Source organism: Acomys russatus, chromosome 13 (genome assembly GCF_903995435.1).
Source record: "Acomys russatus chromosome 13, mAcoRus1.1, whole genome shotgun sequence".
NCBI lineage: Eukaryota > Metazoa > Chordata > Mammalia > Rodentia > Muridae > Acomys > Acomys russatus.
The window spans coordinates 65511821-65520376 of record NC_067149.1 but is presented as its reverse complement, the minus strand read 5'-3'; the positions used below and the strand labels follow the sequence as shown (position 1 = coordinate 65520376).

The following is an 8556-nucleotide window of genomic DNA, read 5'->3' as shown; positions in this document are numbered from 1 at the left end:
TGCAAGGTCAAATTTGAGGAACGATACAAGACAGGGAAGAACAAATGGTTTTTCCAGAAGCTTCGATTTTAGGTATATTTTTGTTTCCATCATTTAAAAAAAAAAAAAAGATATACAGTTCCTCTCTCTGTTAGGGTTTTGCACTGCAATTGAGGGTCACAGAATGCATGTCTTAATTCTCTCTAGCACTTTCCAATAGGTTAGTAGCTTTTCATAAGATTAGGATTTTTACAGCTTTATCCCTGTGAAGTTTGAACTTTAAAATTTGAGTTGAAGATTTAACTTCAGATCTTTTAGCATGAAAATAAGCCATAAATGCAGTAGAGCACTATTATAGATTATTAGTTTCTTGTATGATTCAACTTATCCAAATAGCTAAAGTTCGACAACATGAGCAGAAAAAAGAAGCTAGGAAAATACTACTGTGAACCTGAGTAGACCTTAAAAACTTACAAATCTTATTTATCAAATGAGCTGTTAACCTAAGTTTTCTAACAGCAAAAGCATAAGTAGTTAGGCATACATCTTGAATTAGCTTTTGCTAGTCTAAGTAGACCTTTATGACCTTAAAATTTCATCATCATCTACAGTATATTCTTAGCCAGAGTTGAATCATATATAATGTTTTAGTAAATGTAACCTTAAATTTTCTATCATCATACAAAAATCCATAGTCATTTAAATACTTTGCAGGCCTGTTGCTGCTTCCTTAGTCTAAAAAGAGATACAATGATAAACAGAGAGCTCATTAGGACTAAGAAGTTTTACAGTTGTTGTTCCATGCCACGTGGTTGTCTGAAGATGGTGACGTCACAGGGCATGTATCCTTTAACCTTAGAAAAGATGGCTGCCAGCCACATGGCTGCTTGCATCCTGATAAGGTCATTAGCCAAGATGGAGGAGAACCACGCGGTTGCTATTTTAAAACATGTTTTCCTAGGATATTGAGTTTAGTTTTTTTTTTTTTAATGAAAGTTGAATCCAAGTTACATACACACATAGAGTTGAACCCAAGTTACACGTGCGCACGCGCACACACACACACACACACACACATGCACACACATGCACACATACACACACAAGAGTTGAGCCTGTTACATACACAGACATATAGTGTTGAATCCAAGTTACATACATACACATATATATCCTAAACAAGAGTTGAGTCATATATAATACACTGCAGAAAATTAAAATTACCTGTGTATAGATTTTTAATTATAAGCCTTTAGTTATAAGTTTAAAGCCAAGTTTTGTTAGAGACTTTATAGACTTTAAACCATACTTAGTGGATTTACAAATCTTTTTTTGTTTTGTTTTGTTTTGTTGTTTTTCAAGTCGAGTCAGAGTCTCTCTGTGTTAGCCTTGGCTGTCCTGGACTCACTTTGTAGACCAGGCTGGCCTCAAACTTACAGCGATCCGCCTGCCTCTGCCTCCCGAGTGCAGGGATTAAAGGCATGCGCCACTATGCCGGGCGGATTTACAAATCTTGAGATAGAGTTTACAGCATAATTTTAAGAGATTTTTTTTTTTTTTTTTTTTAAGAGCAGAGTGCAGGGAATTTCTATAAGCTCTATAAGAAATGCTGAGGGAGTGGAAGCTGTGGGACTTAACAGACAACTCCTGGGGGAGGCGAGGAAACCTGAAATCTGCTGGTCTAGGATGGCACAAAGAGAGAGAGAGCAGGTAGCTGGAGAAAGCAGAGAGGCACCCATGGATGTAGCAGGCTGCAGGAGCCAGAGAAACGCATAGGTGCCACATGGAGGGCAGAGCAGGCCAGAACCCATAGAGAAAAGAGAAAAATGGCTAGAAACCAGGCAAAGGGAAGCCGCAGCTGAAGAGTCGATCAGCCTCTGGAACTGGAATCAAATTTTGTGGTTGGCAGAAGCCAGCAGGAACAAATGGTCCTCACACACCTTAGGAGAGTCAGATGAGCATCTTGGTTAGGAGAACAACCAGGAGCAGCAGCCTTCTTCCTCAGAGTGATTGGTGGGCTGGAAGGTACATCTGTTGTGGGTATATTGGAGTGCCCAGTGCAGCTCAGATCCCCGAAGGGGAGCAAAGGACCTGGGATGTCCTACCAAGTCACTCAGCACCAACGTTAGGGCCTTTTTTGTGGTTATCAGAGAACCAAGCAATGAGGCAAAGATCACACCACAGAACAGATCTCATACAAGAGGGGTGTGCGTGTATGTGTGTGGTGTGTATGTGCCTCTGAGTGAGGATAGAAAGAAGGGAGTAGGCTGTGAAGGTATGGGCTTTACAAAGGCCATATATGCAACCCATGGCAACAGTGGAAATGTGTTGCTATTGGCAAGTGGTAATGACGTGGCCATTGGCACTGAGTCACTGTGTTATGCCCAAATTGTGAGAGACACCCCTCATGATCCCCCGCAAGAGACCACCCAAGAGCCGAGCCCAAATGCAATCACAAGAAAGTCTTTATTGCAAGCTTGAGCTTGGGCCACACCTCCTATGCACTGACAGAGCAGATGCAAGGAATTGACCCCAAGTCTCAATTGAGAGGGCTTTTTTTTTTTTTAAATATAGGTTTTAGACAAAGAAATGGGTTTTACAGTATATAATTGGACAGAAAAACTGCAAGCAAGGAGTTACAGCCTTTGGACTTTCGTGGTTGGGTAATAGGTATGTGTCGGCGCCGCACCGTCCAGCGGAAATAAGACACCGACAACCAGACTTCTTCTCTAGATCTTTACTCAGGATTTTGCTAAGCAGGAATGGCCCCGAAGAAGGGAAGGACAGAGCTTAAGTAACAACCAAGTACCAATCAGCTTTTGCCAGGTGCTAACTCCTCATAGGTCAAAGTCAGAGCAAGGCCGCTCGTCACAAGATCGTCCGTTACCCCTGCACAGCCCTTCACCATATGAGGACTTGTTTATCCTGGAGAGCACTCGCCAGCGAGAAGGCAGAAGGCGGAAACCGGCGCCATGTCAGGGCACGGCACTTCGCAGCTCTCCACAGGTATGGGGCAAGTTGACCTATAGAAAAGACTGGTTGCCAGACCTCAAACAGCTAAGAATGGATCTGCGGAGGGAGGGTGTTTAGGAACTTTGGCCCGTTGCTATGTGCCAGACCATCCGCTGGTCAGCCTGACCAGCAGAGAGCATATCTGGACTCTGGGTGCTTTCTCAGGGTGAGCTGAATGCGTTGCTAGGGGTGTTCTGTTTAGACTACTTTATGGTTTTCCTGGAATCTGGGCTCAGCCCTTGGCCAGGCTTAACACAAAATGGAGTTTCTTTTTCAAAATGGAGTTTGTCTGGTCCTTACCACTGAAGTCCAGCGTCGGGAGCACCTGGTTCTAGCACGCGGGAGGTTCTTGGTTTACCAACACACTCGTAAGTTGTTTCCTCAGATATTTGTCGCAGCCATAGCAAGTCAACCAACACAGAGACATGAACGAACGAGAGTCAGGCACAGTACGGAGGAGTCTGTGAGATGATGGAAAGACACATACACTCACATACACACCCACTCACACACACACATACACACCCACTCACACACACACATACACACCCACTCACACACACACATACACACCCACTCACACACACACATAATTTTTTAAGACAAAAAATGGCTTAGGTTTGTTTTGTTTTGTTTTTCTGAAGTAGACAGATGATGAGCTCATTAAACGAGGTATTAAGGATGGAGAGGTGGCACTGAGGGAGTACAGTAATGGTGGAAATTCTGCTAGGAGTGTTGTTTTGTTTTGTTTTGTTTTTTGATGTTTTGATGGTTTTTGTTTGGTTGGGTTTTGTTTTGTTTTTTGTTTTTTCAAGACAGGGTTTGTCTGTGTAGTCTTGGCTGTCCCGGACACACTTTTTAGACCAGGCTGGCCTCGAACTCACAGAGATCCACCTGCCTCTGCCTCCCGAGTGCAGGTATTAAAGGTGTGAGCCACCACTCCCAGCTCCAAGTGTTTGTTTTGAATACGCAGACACCTCACCTTTCTGTCTGGCTTAGAATGAATGAAACCACAGTCGTACAGTTGGGGAGAGGGCCATGCATGTGCCACAGTGGAGGTCAAAGGACAATTTTGCAGAGTCAGTCAGTTCTCTCCTTTCCACCTTCTTTGGGGTCTGCTGATCAGACTCAGACCCCCGCCTTGTACAACAGGCACCCTTACCTGCTGAGCGTTCTCGCAGGCCCTCTGAACTGTGCCCACTTCGCTTGACTCTCACTTGTCAATAAATAAATTGGATTGGTGGCAGTCTAGAGGGCCTAGCAGGGCTCTGACCTCTCAGGGCAGAAAGAGAACGCCCTGCTTCCGAAGAGATAGCTAACTCACTTTTCTCTGCTTTTTAGTTCCTCCCTTACCCTCAAAGAGCTGCCTGCCTCCTGCCCACACTGGCGAGGGTGGATCCTTTGCTCAGTCTTCTGATTCTCATGCTAAGCATTCCCAGAAGCACTTTTGCAAAAAACAGCCCCAAATCATCCTGTGTTTGCTATCTGGGTTCCCCTTAGCCCAGACGAATTGGTACATACAATTAACCATCGCAGCAATGGCCAAAGCTCTGGCGTTACAGGAGCAGCAGCCCCCAGCTCCGAAGCCATGGGTAGTAAATAAAGGAAGGGACCACTTGTAGGCAAATGTGTAGGTGTCCCAGGCAGCAGGAAACTGAGGGCGTGCCAATCTGATGGCTTCTATTTTCACTTTGAAGTAGGAGGGATGCTTCTGGGGAGATGGGGAGGAGGTGGGGTGTGTAGAGGCTCAGAGAGTGAAAAAGTGAGAGGCTGAAAGAGAAAGGGGTCGGGGACCGACTAGAAACTAGAGGTTTCCAGGTCATGTTGACTTCCCAGATGGTGAGACTCACAAACTAACCTGCAGTTCAAACAAGAAAGCTTGGAGGAGACGCTTCCGCAATCTAAACAGGCCCAGGAAGAAAGGGCATGGCCTTTAGCCCACATTCCTATGGTCTGGTTTTTCTGAGATGGTTCCAGAAACAAATTATTGGTCATAAAATGACTTAAAATATGCTGCCCCGAGGATGGGAGAGCGTCATCATGATGCGTTTGCTACCTCTGTTCCGCATGGAGAGGTCAGACGGCCACACTCAAGCTTCTGGAAAACTCTGACCTACTTGAAGCACTCAACCTTGCTCTCCTATAAACCTTCTACATTCCCAAAGGCAGGAGGGAAGCAGAGACGATGGTTTCCTTCCCAGGTTGCCCGCCTACTGTCTCTTCCCAACACTCACCTCTCCACTGTTGGTTTTTCTGTGACCCCATTTTAGTGACACCAGTAAAGAATAAGCACGCATTCTTATTTAGACCTTCCTGTTAGCATACTGCCCCAGTCTGCCTAGCAACCTGTGATGTCATTACCTACCTGACACTAGTCGTGTCCCTGCCCAGGAATGTATGTATGTGTGTGTGTGTGTGTGTGTGTGTGTGTGTGTGTGTGTGTGTGTGTGTGTGTATAAAACCATCTCGTCTCTCTATATCACTCTCTCTCTCTTTAAAAAAAAAATCTATTTATTATATATACAATGTTCTGCCTGCATGTACGCCTGCACGCCAGAACAGGATACCAGGTCTCATTCTAGATGGTTGTGAGCCACCATGTGGTTGCTGGGAATATGAACTCAGGACCTCTGGAAGAGCTGCCAGTGCTCTTAACCTCTGAGCCATCTCTCCACCCCACCCCCACCCCACCCCTGCCCCCACCCCTACCCCCACCCCACCCCTGCCCCCACCCCACCCCCGCTTCTCACTTGTTCGTTTCTCTCCTCTTGCTGTCTTTCTCTCTTCCTCTGTTTCTCTCTCTCTCTCTCTCTCTCTCTCTCTCTCTCTCTCTCTCTCTCTCTCTCTCTCAGGTACCACTTCTCATATAGTAAAGTCCTCTATATCATATCTGTTGCCTGGCATCTTATTTTTCATATTTAAAACTGGTGGTCCCCATACATGGAAAGCAATCCCACAGTCTTTACCGTAAGAACTTTCTCCACCTGCACACAACAGATTTGCTTTCTCTAAACTCTATTCTCAAGCCACTAACAAGCCTTACTCCCTTCTCCCCTCTCCCGCTGCTTGGCTGCTGCTTGGTTCCTCCACCACACACAGCACGGCCAGCCATGATTCCATCATTACCCTGGCAGGGATGACCACACTGCGGACCACCAGCCGTGCCGTCAGACTGAGATTCTCTGACGAGGCTTCTTGGAAGCTACAGAAAACCCACCTCTCAGGTCAAATGGAACCAATCCTGTCAGTCAACAGCCTGAAGTTCCCCACGTTTCACCTGTCTCACAGGGTGAGATTCCTCCCCGTTTCCCTGGGGGCTTGCACCCAACACCAGCTGATTGCTGAGTCTTTCCTGTTGGCTGATGTAAACGCTCCCTGACCTTCTTGGCAGCCCACACCCAAACCCTTCATCTAGGACCTTCCTTGGGTGAGATCTCCCTCTACCAGCATGGTTCTGCCTCCCTCCCCTCTGGTTCGTGTTTGAAACCCTAGCAGTAGGTAACTGTGTCTTCTCTCAGGCCATGGCCTTGGTCTCTGACCAGCAGCGGACCAGCTGCTGAAATAGATTGTATCTACCTCGTCGAGTTAAACCTTGCTCAGGGGATGCCCTGACAGGCCAATGACTTCTCCTCTCCTCATGGGAGCAGTCCATTTACCGTCCCTTCAGGCTTCCTTCTAGGGATGCTTCCCGGAGAATTTCAAGTCCCTGCGCCCACATTAAGGGCTGCTAAGCTTACATACCTCTGCATCCAAACTTGGACAGATCCAAAATGAGACCTTTTAATTACTGCCAGAAGTCAGGTAAAATGGGAGGGAGCTCCTTATTTTCAAGCCTTGTCTCTCTGCACCCTCTCCCAAAAGTTTCAAATGTACACCTAAAGGGAATTTTGTCCTTAACCTATTAACTTTGTCTTCTGCCCACATATATGTGTTCCAGGGTCCTGTGGGTTTCCTACATCCAGAACAGAGCCAAAGTAGCTCCACACAGGTGCTCGCTCTAGGCCAACCTCACAGATCATCTCAGCTGGACTGCATTGCCCCTCCTGGCCACAGGCGTTCTCAGTTCCTGGACAGCAAATATGACAGCAAATACAAAACCCTGGCCAAGATTTCAACCTTTTAAGTCCCTGTTGCTGCCCCACTGTCAGCAGGAAGAAGTCAAAGACATTGATTTTGTCATCCTTTATGCATTTATAAGAGGCTGAGGTGGTGTGTTCCAGACCCAGGACAAATGGCTCCAGATTCTCCCAGCACTCCTGGGTCCCAATCTGCTGCAGGACATGGCTGACATACCTGCCTTCTGCCCTGAACTTTCCAGGGCAGAGTTTTTCCTTTCCCTTCACCTGAACATTTTGTTGCTTTTGCTTCTCTCTCTCTCTCTCCCTCTCTCTCTCTCTCTCTCTCTCTCTCATATCCCTACTCATATAATAAATGTCTCCATGTCATAGCTGTTGCCTAGGCATCTTATTTTTCATTTTTTAAAAATTTTATTATGTATACAATGTTCTGCCCCCATGTGTGCCTGCAGGCCAGAAGAGGGCACCAGATCTCATTATAGATGGTTATGAGCCACTGTGTGGTTGCTGGGAATTGAACTCAGGACCTCTGGAAGGGCAGTCAGTGCTTTTAACCTCTGAGCCATCTCTCCAGCCCCTTATTTTTCATTTTTAAGACTTTGTTAAAAAAAAAAAAAGATTTTGTATATGTTATTTCATCCTATGTGTTATAGTCATACAGATATCATTATTTCTTCCCTTTTGCCTCTGATGTGTGAGTCTATATGTCTGTGTGTGTGTACGTGCATATATGTATGTGCGTGTACACATGCATGTATGTGTGTGTGTGTGTGTTGCTCAGATTGAGAACACTGACTAACTAAATGATCAGGAAAGAGGCTGGCTGGAGATAAAATCCAGGCCTTGCATATAGCGCTAGGCAAATGTTTTCCACTGAATCCTATCTCCGATCCCCAATACCCTATATTATTTCAGAGGCACAATACCGAGTGAAAAACATTCCACAATCCCCTTCCTTAGTATCTTGTAGAATCTTTGCATTTCTACTGCGAGACAACTCCAATTTCCTCTTTTGGCTACTTCCTATGTGAGGTTAAGTAGCCTCCTGCCCCAGATGTCAATATCTCAATTTTGGTTCCCAGGGACCTACATAGAAAAGGGCAGTTCACAGGGATTGGTTTAGGAACTGGTTTTGTTATGTGATAAAGCTTCATAGTGACCTAGAATATACTACATAGTCCAGGGTGGTGCTGAAGTCATGATGATCCTCCTGTCTCAGCCTTCCCAGTATTGGGATTAGAGGTGTTAGCTCTCTGCCAGGAGGTTAGGAATAAGGGGAAGGTGAGATTCTCTTGAATTATCTGGTCAGGCCCAACAGAATGATAAAGAACCTTACTGGAGTAGAAGAAGAGCCCAGGCTCACCTCACACGCACAGGACCTTCCTTGCTTGACCTTCCCAGCAAACTTTGCAGCCCATTTAGCCTTTTGTCATGGTAACACAGTATCCTCTACATAATTCATGTTCCAGAAGCATGCAGTTGAGGTACA

At 45.8% G+C, this 8556-nt stretch overlaps 1 pseudogene; it reads left to right on the top strand.

Annotated features, from left to right (window-relative positions):
• LOC127196899 (60S ribosomal protein L27-like) overlaps positions 1 to 72 on the top strand; it is a 402-nt pseudogene extending 330 nt beyond the window's left edge.
• The last annotated feature ends 8484 nt before the right edge of the window (positions 73 to 8556 follow it).